Genomic DNA, 23,158 nt, shown 5'->3' with positions numbered 1-23,158 from the left:
TTACAGTATCCTATAAGCTACTATATATAGTGACTGGCTCATTGTACTTACCCAGTGTCCATTTCTCTGCCACTCGCTCACATGCACCAAGTATTGTATCAAAATAAAAGAAACTTAAAAATGTGGTTTATCTTAAAATCCACAATTAATTGAAATAATGATGTGAAAAAAAATAAATTTAAAAAGTTTAGATCGTAAAATATCTAATTTATTTTTATATATAAAATAATAATAAAAAAATTAAACTCTTATACTGTTAAAATAACTTATATATTTTATCTAAAAATGTTATAATAAAAATTATAAAATATAAATATTATGTATAATAAAATAAGTATAAATGAATAAATATAATTCAATTCTTCTGGTCAGGCAGATGTGACAACTGTCAGGAACCTGAGCTCACAGACAGTCTAAACAACTGGCGTTGCCCTGGCAACCTGTTGTGCAGTGATGGTGCTAGTGCTGTTGCCATGGCTACAACCAGACTTAAAGGACCACTGATGCTAAAAACTACGTTACATAAGGGAACAACAGTAACATTTATAAGGCCAGATGTACTAAGCTCTGTGAAGTGATACAGTGGAAAATGATAAACGACCAACCAATAAGGTCCCAACTGTCATTTTTCATACACAGCCTTTAACATGACAGTTGGGAGCTGAGTGGCTGATCGTTTATCACGCTCCACTTTATCAATTTCCAGAGCTTAGTACATCTCCACCATAGTTACATATCTATCAAATATGTCACAAGTTCAGATATTTTTTTTTTTTTTGTAAAATATTTTATTGTTAGGAAAAACAAACAACAATATAATATAACATAAATATAACAATGAGTTTTCTCAGCAAAATGAACACATTGCAAAGAAGCATCTGACAAAATAGTTGAAATATTTGCAGTATATAGGTTTAGATATAAAATATAGCTACGCACACAAAAAACATCCATATAAAATGTTACTTATACCTTTCAGTTACATTTATTATTGTCAATACCATTAACATGTCCGTTATACTTATGGTATAAATCAAAATTATATTCAAAATCTATATCAGAATCAGGATCAAAAGGGAGGGCCATTATCAAGTCCTTCCAAGTTATACCAAGACGTTAATTGGAAACATCTCCGTAAAGAATCTTTAAGTGAGGAGGTTAAATTATAAATATAGGGTAACCATGTGCCAAAAAACATTTCGGTAAGATTTTCTTTATTGGTGGACATCTCTGTCCAGTCCATGGTAAACAGAAATGTAATTCTCGGATATAGCAATGTAAGAGTAGGTGGATTAGGTTCAATCCATTGTGAGAGAATGGTCTTTTTTGCAGCTGCAGTCAATTTGGTCAGAAGTAATTTATTTCCTTTTGTCAAACCCTGTGAACGTGTGTTTGTGGATATATTCCAAAAAACCCATTCTTTGGAGAGCGTGAAATCAATTCTGAGAACCTCTTTAATATAACTATCGAGTTTACCCCAGAAAACCTGTACAAGCGGACAATCCCACAGGCAGTGTACTATGTTGGCATCAGGAGCAGAACATTTATAACAATTGGCATTAGGTGCATCGCCTATAATATATTTCAATTTGGGGGTGTAATAAGCTCTGTGCAAAATTTTAAGGTGCATTTCATTATAAGAGACTGATCCCAATTGTTTGTTCATTTTAAGACATGATAGAGCAATGGTCTCTATGGGGATTTGCGGGAAGATCTCCTTCCATTTTGCAAGACCTGTGGTACTTAACTCTAAATTAATAAGAGGTCGGGCACTAGAATATATAAAGGAAGTAGAAAAAGGACCCTGTGGTTTGCGACGTAACGCATTATCTAAACCCCAATCTAGATCAGTTGCTAAAAATCTACGCAACATGGTCTGAATATAACTCAGTGCCTGCAGATAAGGAAATAGAGGGATAATAATGGAGGGAAATTTCTCCTGCATTTGAGAGCGAGTGAGAGGTTGGAGTGTTTGGTTGTGCAAAAATTGATAAATATATCGAAGACCGCTGGCATGCCAATGTTGAAATTGGGTTGAAGTGCCAGGTGAAAAAGATGGGTTACCCCATAATGGCAAAAATAATGAGGACAGTTTGGATAAGTGGGACTGTGATCTAATAACTCGCCATGCTGTGCATGTCATATTTATTAACATATTCTCCCTAGCTGCAGGAGGTAAACTAAGAGGATGAGTGTGTAAAAGCGATATCAAGTTATGGTGTGGAGTAAATGCCTGTTCCATAGAGTATGTGGTGTAAGTGTTATGTCCTCCAATCCAATCCATTGCTATTCGATAATTAGCGGCTAGAGCATATTGTCTGAGACATGGTAGGTTTACCCCTCCTAAATGTGTCTGTTGTTGCAACTTAAACAGTGAAATTCTGGGGCGTTTCCCTGCCCATATGAATTTTTGTAAAGCCTGATTAAAAAATTTAAGGTCTCTCTTATCTGGGATGATTGGTAACATTTGGAGAATGTAAAGAAATTTGGGGAAGCTAATCATTTTATAGAGATGGCATCTGCCTATATAGGACAATGGAAGATGTGCCCATTTATTGAAGTCTGTGTATGTTTTTAACAATAATGGGGTATAATTAACAGCATATAATTGAGAGGGGTGTGAAGAGACATTGATACCTAAGTAAGTGATGTATTTATCTGCCCATTTAAAGGGAAAGGAGTTTCCCCAACCCGTCTTGGCCTCCCTAAAAAAGGCCAATGCCTCAGTTTTAGCATAATTAATTTTAAAACCCGCTATTTCCTCAAACACATGTAAGATTTGCAGAAGGAGCGGTATAGCCTCCTTGGGATTAGCGAAATATAATGAGAGGTCATCAGCAAAGACCGAAAATTTTATCTCGTGCTTTGCCAAGAAAATACCTTGCCAGTCTCTTTCCCTTTCAAAATGGCGTAGTAGGGGATCTAGGGCCAGATTAAAAAGCAGTGGTGAAAGTGGACAACCTTGTCTCGTTCCTCGAGATAGACAGAATGGTCGGGTGTTTAATGAATTTATTGTCAAAAAGGCTTTTGGATCCTGATATAGTGTTTTGAATATGTGAATGAAGTCAGGGCCAAATCCTTGATAATTAAATATTCTTATTAAATGGGACCAAGATACTCTATCGAATGCTTTGTCAGCGTCACAACTCACCACAATATTTCTTTTCCTTTTTTCCACATGTGACTGATACATTGTCGCTAGCACAGTGCGAATGTTATGAGTAGAGTGACATCCTTTAACAAAGCCTGTTTGGGCCGGATACAAGTTCAGATATTTAACATAAATTAGTGATTGAAAATTATAGTCATATGCATACCAGTTATCCTGCATTTAGGACTATTGAAAGAACTTAAAGTTCACATCTTTTAGGTCCCTGACACATTGGTGTATTCCTGCAGTGTTCATAGAGGGTATGAGCAGAGGGTATGACAGCTATAAGGCCAATGCTGGGTTACCATTCCAAGGCACCTTGTTTTGCTGTTGACAGAACTGGGGCACCTTCTAAACATACTGTACATGGGTTCGATGCATGCTCTGTGATATCCAAATGATGGCACCGATCTTGTCCCACAATTTTACCATAGGCCCAATGATGCAATGTTTCACACCTATATATCAGTAGTAGCGTGTCTGGTACTGTCTGCTACAGTATATGAGGGGAGCCTAAGTGGAATTTACTAAGGCCGGATTTACTATTCAGCAGCTTGGAGGGTGACTAAAACCACCATCAATGTGCAGCTTTTAATATTTGCTAAACTGCTGCAAAACCACCAGAAAGATATGTGGAGGATTAATAAATGTATTATTAGTGCAATAATCATTGACTGAATAAAAGGGAAAAAAAATATAATTACCTTATAAGGGCATTTAAATCTGATTAATATATGAGTAGCCTAAATAAATGATTTATTATATTAATAAACCAATATTATTTAGTAATTGTATAAGGTTTGTAATATGATTGATATTGGGGCCATTTGTGTTATTATGATAGATGCAACAATTACTATTTTATGCCACTATAAATGGAGACCACATCACAAAGTATTGTTTTCCCCATCAGCAATACATTTATTTGTTTCCTTTACCAATCATTCATATTTCCAGCTTAATATACTTAATACATGGTAAAAATTCAGTTGGAGCCCTAAGACATTTATTCAATAACAATAATGCCCTCATAAGATAACAATGAATCTTCTTTACCTCTTATACCATAATGATTTCAGGCATAATAAATGTATGAGCCTCCCTGGTAGCTGTTTGGCAGATAGTGATGATAGAAAGCTGTTTGGGCTATCTCGCCTATCAGAAATACCTTATATGTTTAGTTGGTATTTCTGGCATTTGTTTGGTGGATCACAAATCCGCCACTTGACAAGCACGGTGGCCTCTATTCTATACTGGTGAAAAGGCAGGGCATCAATTGTAGTGTTGAGTTTTGAAAATTATGGTTTTGCTGCACTTTTGTGGCTTTTTTGGTCTATAGTAAATTTGTTGGTTTCAAAACCACCAACAAAAAGACAAAAAAACTGATTTCTACAAACCAACCTTTAGTATGTTTCTCTCATGGGGGCCAACTCATTATCCTTAAAATAGGTGAAAATAAACAAGTTTCACCTACTTTTGTGAAAAGTAAGTTTTGTTAACGTTCATTAAACAGGTAACTGTCATCCCCATAGTGGAACGTGGACCCCATACACTTGTATGGAAACCTCCTTATAGAACTTGTGTAAATTTATCCCTCCCCCCCTAAGTCTCCTTTTTATAAAGCTGAAGGGGCCAGAAAAGGGCAGGTTATTTGGGCTGTGTTGTCACACTGACTTGCTACACACTTCACATGTTCAATAAGCACTTTACACATGGAGCAGTGCCGGCTGGGGGAGGGACAGGTTCACAAGGCAGCTCCCAGCTACTTCTTACTCCTTGTAACAAACATTTTGAGGTGTACTTTACGGATGGGATCATCGGGTAATCCCCGAAAGGCCCCATTGACTCATAGCCCCGCCCTCTACCATGGGAGGGAGGGGCCTTTGGTGCCACTGCATAAGGTAGAATACATGTTAGGTGGGCTGCTGACGACAATGCACAATACACAGTATCAATTCCTCACCTCTCCAGGGACAGACTAGGGGCCAGAATCATGGCATGGCCATGCATCAGAGGGGTATGCTTAGTGTGGGCATGCTGCGAGTCACAGAGGCATGGGGTAGTGCCACACCCCATATCTGTATGCCAGCCAAGCACAGTGATGGGAGGAGGAGCTTCTTGACCAGGCCTTCAGGGATTCAGACTTGCCCGTCAGGCCATCAGCCCTTCTGGCATTTGACAGAAGGGCCAGGTGGCCAGTCCAGCTGCACCTCTCTCCCTGCAGACTGATCATTGTAGACATTTTGATGGCATGCACATGCAAGGTGAGGCAGCCCAGGAAGAGTGACCCTGACTCTGCCCCTGCACAGGACCAAACTATTTGTGTCTAATAAAACCTCACAAGGAAGTAGTTAAAGCTCAGCTAATACAGAATTAGATTGTCATCCTCTCCTCATATAACCTCAGCACTTACCTAATTTAGCTGCATTTCCAGCTTGCCATGATGTTTAATACATCCCTACATACACACCCACAAATGTCCCTTCCTTAAGCAGTTGTGTATGTATAAATAAATTCCAGGGTTTCATGCACCATAGATATTGCTCCTATCTTAAAGTGGTTTTTATTACTATATCAGAGGTTCCCAAATGCAGTCCTCAATGCACCCAACAGTTCAGGTTTTAGAGATATCCATGGCTGAGCACAGGTGCTTAAATCAAATAGACAGAGGTACTAATTAAGTCACCTGTGGTCAAGCATGGATATCCTTAAAACCTGGACTGTTAGCAGGGCCGACTCCAGGAGGAGCCACGCCCTGTGCAGATATGGAATCCAATTCTCCCTTACCCTGCGCACGTGTTCGAAAAGGGATGTGGCCTAATTACCATAGGCCACAGCCCCCAAAATGATGCTATTTGAGGGCATACCCATATGGCATGCCTCCCATTTAATATCAGTAGCTGGACTTCCCCCAGCCCTCTTCCTGCACTGAATGGTGTGCGGCATCCATTTCTCTTCTTCGGGGCTGGCACAGCTGCGGCAATGGGGGTGTCCAATCTCCCGACCACAGGCAGGACACTTTGGCCCTCAGGTGGAACAGCGGGGCAGTGCCCAAAAAACGGGGCTGTCCCGCTGAAATCGGGATGGTTTGGAGGGGTGCGCCCTCTATGGGGTGGCGCCCCTGTTTGACCGCATTGGTCGCACGTGCCTCGAGCCGGCCCTGACTGTTAGGGTGCCTTGAGGACCGAGTTTGGGATCTTTTATACAATATACAATAGTACCACACTGCAAATAACATCATCCCTCCTTAAGCTGCTGTCTTTATGCCCCCCCATGTGATTGTCATTATCTGCAACCCCACATATTGTCCACATCCTCCTTTCTTTATAATTAGCAGGACACCACCTGCATCCCCCCACCAAACACACACATATATTGCACCCCTCAAGTAGCTTGGTGTTCAACATTCTAAAGAGCTGGTACCCCTATATTATATGGTTCCCCTTCTCAATTGCTTTGATAGGGGTTCTGCAGAGTTTATTATTGGCCCTTTAGAGAGTCCCCACTGACCCACTCTTAGGAATTGTGGCCCCCAAGGTAATTACGGCCCTTATCTGTATATCATTAATGCCTTGTAAATGACACTGGGTGATATTCAGAGGATGTGTTATAAAGACCTCAGTATTTAATTCAATTGCCATGCGTTCTTGGAATTACAGTACTTTAGTTCTTACAATTTATGTTAATAGCTTAGCCATATTGGATTCTAAAGTTAATATCAGAAAATCTAATTCAGACATTAAATTCTGCAGCATTGCAATTGTTATTTCCCTGTCATCGACTTGGACTCCCACAGATGTTGAATGCGGAGATAAAGACAATGGGCGGGATGCATGACGCATCGCATTCAGGATGCGATGCATTCCTGCCGCTCTTCGCATGCATGCCGGCGTTAGTAATGTCAGTATGCATGAAGGAATGCAAAAAAGGCCACTCTCTCGGTAAGAGCTGTCCTTTGCAAATGAGGGACTTCTGGGTCCAAGACCCAGAAGCCTCTCAGGCGTGCTGCTGCGCATGCGCAGAAGGACACACATGCTGCGGGAGGGTGCTGGGAGGGCTTCAATAGGGTAACCCCAGCTAAAGGTGGCATTACCCACCGCATGCAAGCCTGGTGCATGTGAGAAATGCGATCAAACCCTCATTTTTGTGGTTTGACCGCATTTCTACCGTTGCTGCATCCCACCCAATATCTTGTCAATATAGTCTTTCATACTTTTGTATTAACTCAATTTAGTGTTATAAAGCACTCCTCACCTCAAGTTTATTCTCCTCATGATACCTTTATCTTCCTACACTGTCTGCAGGGCTCTCCACATGTCATATGCTGACACCTTCCCATGAATTATGGAATAATCATTTTGCTCCACACTCAAGCCTATTGTTTCCATGTTCCACATCATCAGGTTAGGATTGTCATCTGGATAACTGGTGGTCTTCCACAACTTCTTAATTTAAGTTGCATCTCCATAGCGAACATGTTCGCTATGGAGATGAACCTCTCAAATTTGATCATAAGACAACCGAGGTTCAGATAGAACAGAGGGCACATAAAACCCTAGGCAGGGATGCGTGGGGTTAATAAAGTTAGGTAGGGGAGTGTTAGTTTTTTATGGTCAGACTGACATGAGGTTAGGATTGGTGGAGTGTTGTGTTAGGGGTGTGGTTAATAGGAGTCTGGTTAGGTCAGCAATGTTACACTGCCTCTTGGGAATCTGATCTGCAAACTGTACAGACATGAGGTTGTAGAGTTCTGTTCTTTTGAAAGCTTTTCATCTTATATTTCATCTATTTTTTCCTCTCTATTCTACCATCTTAACCTTCATTTTGTTTTTCCTATCTATTCTGTCTTTTCTGCCTTTTCTCTGTGGTCTGCTCCAGCTATGTCTCGCCCCCAGCGTGCTCGTTCTGTTCCTGCCCAGGTGGCTGATGCTGCCGGACTGGGGCTCATCCCACTAGTTAGCAGCTTGCTCCCCTGATCCCCATTAGTCAGCCCTGCCGGTCCTCCCGTCGATCCGGGGCGCTGGCGGGCAAGGCACCGGCTAGGCCGCACAGACCCGCGTGCGCCGCTCTCGCGGCCGCGCACAGTTTTTTTTGTTCTCTAAATGCCTCACCATTGGTCACCATTCTCACCCCGCCCAGCTCGCTGATGCTGCCGGGTTGGGGTTATAGCCTCCCCGTTGCCCACATCGCTCCCGCTCCCTGGATACTCGGGGGAGGTGGGCGCGATGGATGCTATAGCAGCCGTGCGTCCCCGCACCCCCCTCCCCTGCTCTTGCGGTCGCGTGCGTCGTGCCCTTAACACGACTCCTGTTAACGTCCCCCGGCTGGGTCCCGTACTGGAAAGCTGCACGGCCGGGGGACTAGAAAGCGCAGAAATACGCGAGTGAGCCGCGAGCCTGTAATGGCGCCGGCTCGATCCATATCGTGTGGGGCGGAGCCACCGGCCATCTTATGGATGGGGAGGAGGGGCCTGCAGCCATCTTCTCTGTCCTCTAAGAGGGTTTCAATTGCGGCAGCAGCCCTGTACCCCTCACAGCGCAGCAGGGTATGCTTGCTGCCATGGGGCCCCCTAATGCGGCCACTGTGCCCCTTCACTGTTATGCCTCCCTGCATGCTGACTGTTGCCGTTCTGCTGGTGGCAGTGGGGGTGCTTTCACACCCCTAAGGTCTCTGCAGTCTGGGGGTGTGGAGTAGCCTTGAGCATTCCCAGCCGCGCCTGCGGTATACGTCCCAAGAGCTTGGCAGTTAGAGAGATGTGGCAGCCTCTCCCTCAGCTTTTTTCTTTCTGCAGAGCAAACAGTTATTAGTAGTACATGCACATTCAAGTATAACAGGCTGCATGATACGCATAGTGGTAGGGCACTATTAATTTGGTCCTTTCTGGTATTAATTAGGTATATATGATTACGCCCGTGGTAAGTTATGTGTCGGTAAGACAGCAGTATAAGATATGTATATATTATAGCATAATTATGTATCGGCAAGCCAGCAGTATAATGTATTAAAAATAACTTTAGGAAGGCAGTTATATTCATGTCTGTTGGCAGTCTAATAGCAGTTCTCCAGTGCTCATGCCAGCCGCAGCTCCCGGGCTGGGCTGTGGGAATATGTAATATACAGTGCTGGGAGGGTTTTTTCCTCGCTTCTCTGCGGCAGGGGACGGCATCCTGCGCCCGCTTGTCAGTTTGGGCATTGTGTGGGCTCATTTCATACGTAATTCAAGACGACAAGGGCGTGGAGTATATCGTTTCTCGGCCACGTGCCTTTTGTCATCAGTTGCTAAATAGCCCACCTACAGTATGCACATCCTTTATTGGTCTATTCACAGCCGGTTGGTCATTGTCACCACACCAGTTTTATTATTCAATACTATTGGCAGAGCATTTATTTCATAAATTATGCAATGACTTTTTATACACGTAAAAGGCGTTGTAACACGCTATCATAGGCCAGCATGTCGGAAACCACGGGCCTTTGGCACTGCGGTTCTTCTGCACGGTCCTTTATTAGATATATCGCGTTATAGATTTTGTCACGTGACATTCATTTATTACAGCAAACATTCATGTTATAGTTGGGCACATTGTTGACATTCGGAAATTATAAGTCAGTACACGCAATAGGTATATTGTTTTTAATATTAATACAGTCAATTGTTCAATCTGAATAAGACAGTATCGTACATCAAACTCATTTATTACAGCAGAAACATTCATGTTACTGGTGCACATAGCTGAGAAAATAAGTACGACAGAACTGTGGATAAGGAAAATATGTATCGTGGTATATTCACGGGTAATCTATCACAAATGTGTCCTCGCGGCATATTTCTAATATCACGCTAACATATACTTTCTATTTCATACATGTACAAAATTAGGTTCACATGGGTATCCCTAAGTTGATTAGAGTTTGGAAATGCATTATGACCCCACGAACACGTAGGGACTTGTAGCGAGTTGGAGTCAGTTTGTGAATGGTATCACGAGCTCATAGTCCAAAATTCCCAGTATACCTGGAATTATTTGCACGTGGTTGAGCTCTATAATGTCCTTGATACCATTGGGGGCCAGGGTATTTTTTATCTAATTATAAGATTGGAACCTATCACCTCCTCTTTTGGACCACCTTTTGGTCATAAACGTACATACATAGGAGCACTACGTGGTTGTGGATTAATTTTCTCTTGTCCATATGATTTCCCCTGATACTTTCCGTAGCGGAATTGTATGGTTCCCCATACAGTAATTTATGCTCTTTACCTGTAGACGGTGCTCCTGCATGCATACTAACACTTCGTGAGGGTCATTTTCATTTGTCCGTATGAATTTTCCCTGATACTTCTGGTAGTTGTACTGCATTATTACCGCACGGTATTCTGACCCCTTTTTTCCCTATAGACGGTGCCCGCGGTTTGTTTGTTTTTTCTTACCCATGAGAGGGTGTCTTTCCATACTGGTTTTATTAGCGAGCCTTGTCTAATTCATTGTGAGGTCATACATAGGTATGTTGATGCTGTGACTGCAGGGATGATTTTAAATATCCCCTCAGGAGTCCGGTTACTCCTAAGCGCAGGATCTGGCCTTTGGGAGTATTGTTTTATATTTTACATTTTGGTGTGGACATTTTTATATTACAAATTTTGTGCATGGGAATTAGGCGAGCTACACAATTTTTACTTGTAGTCTCATCCCTATTCCAATGGAGACCTAATCATATATATTTATCTTACATACAGGTACAGGTTAGGCTGGGGTTCACCCCCGTATACAACGCTCTTCAAAATACAACATACCTCATATACACCCCCTTTTATTTTACAAATATATGTTCATTGAATTTAGGGAGCTACACAACTTAAATTGCATTCTCATCCCCGTCCATATATGCATAATCATATATATATATATATATATATATATATATCTTACATAGAGAAACAGGTTTGACCCGAGTCCACCACCACCACATACAACGCTCTTCAAATTACCATATTTTATACACAGCCCTCAGTAATATTGGGACACGCCTCTGGCTTGGGTTCCCGGGGCAGTGGGTTGTGGTCTCCTAATAACTTGGTGTAGCTCGGTCAGTGTTTACGCGGGTTTGCCAATACCGGGGAATACTACTTTCCTCGATTCAGGAGCCATTGTTGCACTGCTTGTGTCAATGGGGGTGCTTTGAGGCCCCTGCTGTCACAACAGTTGGGGGGGCTCTGTTTACAAGGGTTGGCATTGTTAGCTCCCACAGCATCCGCCATGTCGGCCCTCTGGGTCCACTCGTTCAGTAGTTAGGTTGGCTTTGCAGCTGTTGCTCCCTGTGTCTCGTTTGCGCCTGCGCTTACTGTTCATGGACTGAATGCAAGGGACCCTGGAGTTCGATACTGCCCCTGTTTTTTCTTTTGTTTCAGACATTGATGTGGCCGAATACCCTCCTTCCACTGCTCAAGGGATCGATTTTGTTGCTTCTGTTGTCAGGAATGGAGTCGCCAGCACAGATGATACCCCGTGCAATTCTCAAGACGTCATGGAGAGTTTTTGCATGTCGCTCCTTGGTTCCTCAGTCCTTTGATTGCCTATCAGACTTTGTGGCAACAGTGAGAGACTTTCTTGCAGTCACAGCTCGGCAGGGGATACAGGCTCTGTGATGATGGAAGTCCTACGCCTCTATTCATGTGGACTACTGATGTGTAATTTTGTTTGTGGACTTGAGTGCTCCGGCCAACTTGCTACCTTTCCGGTGGGGGTCTCGAGGGATTTTGCCCTATTTTTTGCCCTGCTTAGGACAACGTTTGGCTAAGAAAACAACAGAATATAGAATAACATTACTAACGAAAATAAAAGATCCAGCAGGTTTTTTGTAGGTTTTTACCTCGGGTCAAGTCCTCCTTCCCCCCCCATCACCTCCCTCTGCAATATGTCATAGTCACCATACTCATGTGTATTTCATGTATTGCAGGTGGTTTACAGGATTATAGCTCATTTGTTTATCGGACACTTGTTTATATTTTTGGGGCAGGTCATCCCGCTTTGCTAGTATGGGTTGGGAGGCATTAGTGCCCTGTATTCGGATGTCAGTTGAGGACTTTGGTTCTTTTTTGGTCTTAGCAATTCACCTGGGAGAGAATGAGTTGTGCCAGCAGCTGTCGCTTTACTTGCGGCACACTATTTGTTCATGATTTCGGTGGGTTGCTTGGCTTTGGCCAGATGTCGTGATATTTTGTCCGATATTGTGCTAGCCTTTCCTGTTGATGTAGGTGCATGGTTGGGGGGGTAGATTTGTGGAGCATCACCCTTTAATGGGGTAAAAGATGCCTAGCAGGGACAAATTTCATTTATAGAGTGTTTTTTGTTCGGTGTGGGGAGGTTTTTAGAGAGTAGGTTGTATGGTGGTGGGCACGTTCCATCATTGGGAACATGCGTGGCGGGAAAGAACGGCAGTATCTATAAAGCGTCCACCTTGCTGCAGTATGAGCGGTGCGTCCCCTTCTATGCATTGGTTAGGCTGATTTTACCCTACTGGGGTCAGCGGCACCTCTCATCGGAGAGGGCTAAAATAGTGCATTGGGATGGGGCTGGATACCGTCTCACTTGCCAGAGAGGGATATCGGCCCTTGCAAGTTTTATATCACTATTACACTTGAATTGGGATATTGGCCCGTTCAGTGAGTGTTTTTACATCCTTGCATAAGTCAAGTGTGGGGCGTCAGGTTACTGCCCGTTCTTTCTTATGCCACCATACTCTGATTGTAAAATAAATTAAGCTGACCATATATTTTTGATCGCATATATACGTGGTCTGTCTCTTTATTATATTTAAGTTGGTTACATAACTTTAAGGTTGCACGCATTATCTGCCGATGGGGATTTTAAGCATGCTGGATGCTGCTGCTGTGTACATGCTGTTTGCTGAACCAAACACAGGACTCACTGTGTACTTCACAGTCAGGGTACTATGGCGCTAGTGGTACCTGGGCCCATGACCTGTTGATATGTTCTATTGGTTTAAAATCATAGGAGGTTAACAATAGGCACCATCGGAATGTGAATATGGACTTTAAGCCACAACAGTGATTGCTAACCAGGCTTGCAGGTTTATTGTAGGAATACAGTGATACAGTGGTACAGACAGTAATGGCATCTGCTCATGTAATCATGGTGGGATTAAGGGGAAGATGACAGGGGCGGTCGCACTGGGGCCTCCACACACAAAAGGGCCCCCACACAGGGTTGTTGTGAACCTTCAATTATCGAGAACAGGTGCCCAGCAGCACCTGTTCCTGGAAGGGGGATGCCGCAGTTGTCCTGCATGCATGCATAGTGAGTACACACAGCTCTAAGCGGCTCCCTAGTCCCCTCATCAGCGTCATGTGACACATCATGTCCGTGATGCTGGTTGCTGATGAGGGGACTTGGGAGCTGCTTTGCGCTGTGTGCACTAACTCTGCATGCAGAAGTTGAACACAGGTCCGGAAGGTGAGTACTCAGGGGCATTGGGCTGGTCACTGTACACAAAAAGGGTAGCACTGTGGGGCATATTACGGGGCAATGGGGCGTAGGGGTGTCCATTTTATTGTAGGGGGCCCCCACAACTTAGTAGCCCCGGTGCCCCCACAAGATTTAATCCAGCCCTGCATGTAATCTAACTTCTTACCACCCACTGCTTCACTGACTGGTGACTTAATATAATTTATTCTATTGCAGAAACTTTAAATTAAATTGAAGCATTAAGTAAGTTCTAATTATTTTAGTTGAGTCAGTTTGTATTATGCTGTTACTGTATGTTAAAAATATTTATATTTTTAACTAATTAAAACCTTCTTGTTTCACATGATAAGTAACAAACACAATATACCCCTATTTGTAGAGCGCAGTGATACCATTGTATTATATTTAGATCTTTTAATCTTTCTTGGTAAGTTTGGTGATTCAGACTAGGCAGGGGTGGATTGGGATGGAAAACCAGCCCGGGAAATCTGCGGTAGAAGCCCTAATGGGGGCGGGTCTGTTGAGGGGGTGGGGTCTGTGAAAGGGGGAGAATAATTCCATCCAGGAGCGGTGCTAGGGTGTTTCGTGCCCTCCTGCAAATTATTACATTTGCGCACGGTACACAAAGAGGCGTGGTCTCACAAAAGGGGGCATGGTCACACAATAGTATCCCTAATTCAAATTAAACCACACAGTAGTACAATCTTATTCACATTACACCGCACATAGCGCCCATGATTCACATTACACCACATAGTATTGTCCCCTATTCCCGTTATGATAGTAGTGCCCCTTATACACAATGTCCATAGTAGTGCCCCTTATGCATTGTCCAGATTAGTAGTTCCCCTTTTGCAATGCCCACAGTAGTGGTGCTTTGCAATGCCCACAGTAGTAGTGGTGCCCCTTTTGCAATGCACCCTGTAGTAATAGTGTCCCTTTTGCAATGATCCCTATAGTAATAGTGCCCCCTATGCAATGCCGGTGTAGTAGTGCCCCTTATGCAGTGACCCCAGTATTAGTGCCCCTTACGCAGTACCCCCAGTAGTAGTGCCCCTTATGCAGTGCCCCCAGTAGTAGTGCCCCTTATACAGTGCCCCCAGTAGTAGTGCCCTTTACACAGTGTCCTCAGTAGTAGTGCTCCTTACACAATTCCCCCAGTAGTAGTGCCCCTTACGCAGTGCCCCCAGTAGTAGTGTCCCTTACACATAAAGTCACAGACACACACACACACAAAACAAAATACTATACTTACCTGAAGCCCTGCTCCTGTGTCCACCGCTGTCTAAGTACTGCGTCCTCAGGTTGGGCAATATGGGAGAGATGTCATCACGTCTCTCCCTTCACCCACTGTGGAAGCAGGAAGGTGGAGCTCAGGAGTGAGCTCCAGCCTCCGGCTGCCGCTACAGGGAAGGAGCTGCTGGTCACCCGCTGGTAACAAAATCCCAGGACATGGAGTAGGCAGCGGCTGCTCCTCTCCAGGCCGCCACTTCCCTGCAGCGCAGGGCTGGATGGTTACGTTGCGCTGGCCATGGCCCTAACCCTCCCAACCCGTAGCCTACACCTAACGCCCTTAGTGCCTAAACCTAATCTATCAACCCCCCTCGCAGCCTAAACTTAACCCTCCCCTTAGTGCCTACCCCTAACTTTCTCCCTAACTTCAGTACTTACCTCAGGTATTCTGATAAGTGTCGGGATTCCAGCGATGGCTTTCTGACGCCGGAATCTCCACAGTCAAAAATATAACCACATCAATAATAATAATAAATTCTATATTTAATATTTTGAATTAAATATACACTTATATATTTAATTTCAAATATGAAATATATTATTTATTAAATGAATACACATATACATATTACCTTATTAAAGACCTATATTATAAACATTTAAAATAAAATACTTACCTTTTTTTCTGCAACTATTTGCTTCTTCTGTTCTCTCCACTCCTTATCAATTTCTTCTCTTCAGCTGGATGGCGTCGGCACTGGAGACTGCCTTTCTTCAGATAACCAGGTCAGGTGGGGAGTAGAGCCAGGTCAGGTGGGGAGTAGTGTTAGGTCAGGTGTAGGGGGGGAGAGCCAGGTCAGGTGAGGAGGAGAGGAAAGCCAGGGTCAGGTGGGGAGGAGAGCCAGGTCAGATGGGGAGGGGAGGAGAACCAGGTCAGGTGTGGAAGAGAGCCAGGTCAGGTGGGGAAGAGAAAAGAGCCAGATGGGGAGGGGAAGATAGCCAGGTGAAGTGGGAAGGAGTCGAGAAAGTAGGGGACTCGGGGAGGTCCAGGTCACTGGCCCCATTTGCAGATTTTTTAAAAAGGGGGCAGAGCCAAATGTCAGGAGGGGTGGAGCTTAGCTGTGGGCCGTGGCAGGCAGCTCCGGTAAAAGAATGCTTGGCAGGTCCGTGCAGGCTCCTGTGTCCTCCTGTGCTGTCTGCTGTGTGTGTGCAGGGCAAAGAAGATTGCTGCAGAGATGCCAGACTCCGAAGAGTGGTGACTGATGGACTCCACAAAGGCTTATGGGAAGAGCTTCTGTGGCTGGGCATGCGCAGCAACTCCCCCGGCGGCCATTTTGTTTGTTTACTTCAGTGAGCTGCCCATCGGAGCCAAGCTCTGATCGCGCCAGCCCGGCCATTAGCAGTTCAGCAGGGGTGAGAGAAGGAAGGGCAGTGGCCACTAAAGGGAACACAAAGGGCCGGCCCAGCGGGAACCGGCCCGGTGTCCCGGTGGCCCAATCCACCCCTGAGACAAGGGATGGACAAATATTGACTTTTGCATTAATACAGTATCGGCAACACTGTATTTAATAACCGCAAATATGATTCATCTTCTCCAGGATCAATATCAATATTGCACATGTGTAGTTAAGGAGTCGGTAAGCTCAAGCTTGCACAGTTGGAGAATAAGGGAAAGGTCATGCTTGCACAGTTGGAGAGTAAGGGAAAGGACATGCTTGCACAGTTGGAGAATAAAGGAAAGAACACGCATGCACAGTTGGAGAATCAGGGTAAGTTCACACATGCACAGTTGGAGAATAAGGGAAAGGTCATGCTGGCACAGTTGGAGAATAAGGGAAAGGACTCGCATGTACAGTTGGAGAATAAGGGAAAGGAGACACTTACACAGTTGGAGAATAAGGGAAAGGACACGCATGCACAGTTGGAGAATAAGGGAAAGGAGACACTTGCTCAATTGGAGAATAAGGGAAAGGTCACGCATGCACAGTTGGAGAATAAGGGAAAGCACACGCATGCACAGTTGGAGAATCAAGGTAAGGTCATCCATGCACAGTTGGAGAATAAGGGAAAGGTCACGCTTGCACAGTTGGAGAATAAGGGAATGGAGACACTTGCACAGTTGGAGAATAAGGGAAAAGACACACATGCACAGTTGGAGAATAAGGAAAGGTTGCACATACACAATTGGAGAACAAGGGACAGGTCACGTTTGCACAGTTGGAGAATAAAGGAAAACACACGCATGCACAGTTGGAGCATCAAGGTAAGGTCACTCATTCACAGTTGGAGAATCAGGGTAAGGTCACTCATGTACAGTTGGAGAATAAGGGAAAGGACATGCATGTGCAGTTGGAGAATAAGGGAAAAGACATGCATGCACAGTTGGAGAATCAGGGTAAGGCACTCATGCACAGTTGGAGAATCAGGGTAAGGTCACTCATTCACAGTTGGAGAATAAGGGAAAGGACATGCCTGCACAGTTGTAGAATAAGGGATTGGTCACGCCTGCACAGTTGGAGAGTAAGGGAAAGCACACGCATGCACAGTTGGAGAATAAGGGAAAGGTCACGCATGCACAGTAGGAGAATAAGGGAAAGGACACGCTTGCACAGTTGGAGAATCAGGGAAAGGTCACGCTTGCACAGTTGTAGGATCAGGGTAAGGTCACTTATGCACAGTTGGAGAATCAGGGTAAGGTCACTCATGCACAGTTGTAGAATAAGGGAAAGGTCACGCAGGGACAGTTGCAGAATAAGTGAGAGGACACGCTTGCACAGTAGGGAAAGGTCACACATGGACAGTTGGAGAATAAGGGAAAGGACACGCTTGCACAGGTGGAGATAAGGGAAAGGACACACTTGCATAGTTGGAGAATAAGGGAAAGGTTGCACATCCACAGTTGGAGAATAAGGAAAAGCATATGCTTGTACTGTTGGAGAATAAGGAAAAAGACACATGCACGTTGGAGAATTAGGGTAAGGTCACACATGCACAATTAGAGAAAAAGGGAAAGGTCACGCAGGGACAGTTGGAGAATAAGGGAAAGGACACACTTGCACAGTTGGAGAATAAGGGAAGGGTCACACATGGAGAGTTGGAGAATACGGGAAAGGACCCGCTTGCAAAGTTTGAGATTAAGGGAAAGGTTGTGCATACACAGTTGGACAATAAGGGAAAGGTCATGCTTGCACAGTTGGAGAATAAGGGAAAGGTCACGCTTCCACAGTTGGAGAATCAGTGTAAGGTCACTCATGCACAGTTGTAGAATCAGGGTAAGGTCACTAATGCACAGTTGGAGAATAAGGGAAAAGTCACGCAGGGACAGTTGCAGAATAAGGGAAAGTACACGCTTGCACAGTAGGGAAAGGTCACACATGGAGAGTTAAAGAATAAGGGAAAGGACAAGCTTGCACAGTTGGAGATAAGGGAAAGGACATGCTTGCACAGTTGGAGAATAAGGGAAAGGTTGCACTTCCACAGTTGGAGAATAACGGAAAGCATATGCATGTACAGTTGGAGAATAACGAAAAAGACACGCATGCACAGTTGTAGAATCAGGGTAAGGTCACTCAAGCACATTTGGATAATAAGGGAAAGGTCACACATGCACAGTTGGAGAAGAAGGGAAAGGAGACGCATATGAAGTTGGAGAATAAGGGAAAGGACAAGCATGCGCAGGTGGAGAATAAGGGAAAGGACAAGCATGTGCAGGTGGAGAATAAGGGAAAGGTCATGCATGCACAGTTGGAGAATAATGGAAAGAACACACTTGCACAGTTGGAGAATAAGGGAATGTACACGCTGGCACAGTTGGAGAATAAGGGAAAGGTCACTTTTCCAATATGGAGAGAAAAGAAAAGGGGACACTTGCACATTTGGAGAGTAAGGGAAAGGATACGCATGCACAGTTGGAGAATAAAGGACACGCATGCACAGTTGGAGAAAAAGGGAAAGGAGACACTTGCACAGTTGGAGAAGAACGGAAAGGTTGCACATACACAGTTGGAGAATATGGGAAAGATTTAGCTTACACAGTTGGAAAATAAGGGAATATTGCGCATACACAGTTGGAGAATAAGGGAAAGCGCACGCATGCACAGTTGGAGAATCAATGTAAGGTCACTCATGCACAGTTGGAGATTCAGGGTAAAGTCACTCATGCACAGTTGGAGAATAAGGGAAAGGTGACGCAGGATTAGTTAGAGAATAAGGAAAAGGATACATTTGCACAGTTAGAGAATAAGAGAAAGCTCACGCGTGCACAGTTGGAGAATCAGGGAAAGCACACGCATGCACAGTGGAGAATATCGGAAAGGACACGCATGCACAGTTGGAGAATAAGGGAAAGGTCACTCTTGCATAGTTGGAGAATAAGGGAAAGCACATGCATGCACATTTGGAGAATCCGGGTAAGTTCACACATGCACAGTTGGAGAATCAGGGTAAGGTGACTCATGCACAGTTGGAGAATAAGGGATAGGTCACTCATGCATGGTTGGAGAATAAGGAAAAACGTACGCATGCACAGTTGGAGAATCAGGGTAAGGTCACTCATGCACAGTTGGAGAATAAGGGAAAGGTCACCCTTGCACAGTTGGAGAATAAGGGTAAGGTCACTCATGCACAGTTGGAGAAACAGGGTAAGGTCACTCATGCACAGTTGGAGAACAACGGAAAGGTCATGCTGGCACAGTTGGAGAATAAGGGAAATGACACGCATGTACTGTTGGAGAATAAGGGAAAGGAGATAGTTGCACAGCTGGAGAATAAGGGAAAGGACACACATGTACAGTTGTAGATTGAGAAAAGGAGACACTTGCACAATTGGAGAATAACGGAAAGGTAACGCATGCACAGCTGGAGAATAAGGGAAATGACACGCATGCACAGTTGGAGAATAAGGGAAAGCACATGCATGCACAGTTGGAGAATCATGGTAAGGTGACTCATGCACAGTTGGAGAATAAGGGAAAGGTCACACTTGCACAGTTGGAGAATAAGGGAATGGAGACACTTGCACACTTGGAGAATAAGGAAAGGTTGCACATACACAGTTGGAGAACAAGGGAAAGGTCACGTTTGCACAGTTGGAGAATAAGGTAAAGCACACGCATGCACAGTTGGAGAATCAAGGTAAGGTCACTCATGTACAGTTGGAGAATAAGGGAAAGCACATGCATGTACAGTTGGAGAATCAGGGAAAAGACATGCATACACAGTTGGAGAATCAGGGTAAGGTCACTCATGCACAGTTGGAGAATCAGGGTAAGTCCACTCATACACAGTTGGAGAATAAGGGAAAGGACACGCATGCACAGTTGGATAATAAGTGAAAGGAGAAACTTGCACAGTTGGAGAATAAGGGAAAGGACACGCATGCACAGTTGGAGAATAAGGGAAAGCACACGCATGCACAGTTGGAGAATCGAGGTAAGGTCACTCATACACAGTTGGAGAATAAGGGAAAGGTCTCGCTTGGACAGTTGGAGAATAAGGTAAAGGTTGCACATACACATTTGGAGAATAAGGGAAAGGTCACGCTTGCACAGTCTGAGAATAAGGTAAAGGAGACACTTGCACAGTTGGAGAATAAGGGAAAGAACACACATGCACAGTTGGAGAATAACGGAAATGCTGCACATACAGAGTTGGAGAATAAGGGAAAGGTCACGCTTGCACAGTTGGAGAATCAGGGAAAGGAGACACTTGCACAGTTGGCGAAAAAGGAAAAGAACATGAATGCACAGTTGGAGAATAACGGAAATGCTGCACATACAGAGTTGGAGAATAATGGAAAGGTCACTCATGTACAGTTGGAGAATAAGGGAAAAAAGATGCTTATGAAGTTGGATAATAAGGGAAAGGACATGTATGTGCAGTTGGAGAATCAGGGAAATGTCACTCACGCACAGTTGGATAATGAGAGATAGGTCATGCATGCACAGTTGGAGAAAAAGGGAAAGGTCATGCTTGCACATTTGGAGAAAAAAAGGAAAGGAGACATTTGCACAGTTGGAGAATAAGGGAAAGGACATGCATGCAATGTTGGAGAATAAGGGAAAGGTCATGCTTGCACAGTTGGAGAAAAAGGGAAAGGAGACACTTGCACAGTTGGAGAATAACGGAAAGGTTGCACATACACAGTTGGAGAATAAGCGAAAGGTCACTCATGCACAGTTGGAGAATAAGGGAAAGGTCATGCTGGCACAGTTGGAGAATAAGGGAAAGGACTCGCATGTACAGTTGGAGAAGAAGGGAAAGGAGACACTTGCACAGTTGGAGAATAAGGGAAAGGACACGCATGCACAGTTGGAGAATAAGGGAAAGGAGACACTTGCTCAGTTGGAGAATAAGGGAAAGGTCACGCATGCACAGTTGGAGAATAAGGGGAAGCACACGCATGCACAGTTGGAGAATCAAGGTAAGGTCATCCATGCACAGTTGGAGAATAAGGGAAAGGTCACGCTTGCACAGTTGGAGAATAAGGGAATGGAGACACTTGCACAGTTGGAGAATAAGTCAAAGGACACGCATGCACAGTTGGAGAATAAGGAAAAGGTTGCACATACACAGTTGGAGAACTAGGGAAAGGTCACGTTTGCACAGTTGGAGAATAAGGGAAAACACATGCATGCACAGTTGGAGATCCAAGGTAAGGTCACTCATGCACAGTTGGAGTATCAGGGTAATGTCACTCATGTACAGTTGGAGAATAAGGGAAAGGACATGCATGTACAGTTGGAGAATAAGGGAAAAGACATGCATGCACAGTTGGAGAATCAGGGTAAGGCACTCATGCACAGTTGGAGAATCAGGGAAAGGTCACTCATGCACTGTTGGAGAATCAGGGTAACGTCACTCATTCACAGTTGGAGAATAAGGGAAAGGACATGCATGTACAGTTGGAGAATAAGGGAAAGGACATGCATGCACAGTTGTAGAATAAGGGATTGGTCACGCCTGCACAGTTGGAGAGTAAGGGAAAGCACACGCATGCACAGTTGGAGAATAAGGGAAAGGTCATGCTTGCACAGTTGGAGAATAAGGGAAAGGTCACGCTTGCACAGTTGTAGGATCAGGGTAAGGTCAGTTATGGACAGTTGGAGAATCGGTAAGGTCACTCATGCACAGTTGGAGAATAACGCAGGGACAGTTGCAGAATAAGGGAAAGAACACGCTTGCACAGTAGGGAAAGGTCACACATGGAGAGTTGGAGAATAAGGGAAAGGTCACGCTTGCACAGTTGGTGAATAAGGGAAAGGACACATGCATAGTCGGAGAATAAGGGAAAGGAGACACTTGCACAGATGGAGATTAAGGGAAAGGACACGCATGCACAGTTGGAGAATAAGGGAAAAGACATGCATACACAGTTGGAGAATCAAGGTAAGGTCACTCATGCACAGTTGGAGAATTAGGGAAAGGTCACACTTGCACAGTTGGAGAATAGGGGAATGGAGACACTTGCACAGTTGGAGAATAAGGGAAAGGTTGCACATACACAGTTGGAGAACAATGGAAAGGTCACGTTTGCACAGTTGGAGAATAAGGTAAAGCACACGCATGCACTGTTGGAGAATCAAGGTAAGGTCACACATGCACAGTTGGAGAATCAGGGTAAGGTCTCTCATGTACAGTTGGAGAATAAGGGAAAGCACATGCATGTACAGTTGGAGAATAAGGGAAAAGACATGCATACACAGTTGGAGAATCAGGGTAAGGTTATTCATGCACAGTTGGAGAATCAGGGTAAGGTCACTCATACACAGTTGGAGAATAAGGGAAAGGACACGCATGCACAGTTGGATAATAAGTGAAAGGAGAAACTTGCACAGTTGGAGAATAAGTGAAAGGACACGCATGCACAGTTGGAGAATAAGGGAAAGCACACGCATGCACAGTTGGAGAATCAAGGTAAGGTCACACATACAAAGTTGGAGAATAAGGGAAAGGTCTCGCTTGCACAGTTGGAGATTAAGGTAAAGGTTGCACATACACAGTCTGAGAATAAGGGAAAGGAGACACTTGCACAGTTGGAGAATAAGGGAAAGAACACGCATGCACAGTTGGAGAATAACGGAAATGCTGCACATACAGAGTTGGAGAATAAGAGAAAGGTCACGCATGCACAGTTGGAGAATCGGAAAGGAGACACTTGCACAGTTGGCGAAAAAGGAAAAGAACACGAATGCACAGTTGGAGAATAACGGAAATGCTGCACATACAGAGTGGGAGAATAACGGAAAGGTCACTCATGTACAGTTGGAGAATAAGGGAAAAAAGATGC

The sequence above is a fragment of the Taudactylus pleione genome, unplaced genomic scaffold (genome assembly GCF_031769625.1).
Source record: "Taudactylus pleione unplaced genomic scaffold, aTauple2 ptg000085l, whole genome shotgun sequence".
Taxonomy (NCBI): Eukaryota; Metazoa; Chordata; class Amphibia; order Anura; family Myobatrachidae; genus Taudactylus; species Taudactylus pleione.
Note: the sequence above shows the minus strand (reverse complement) of the source record.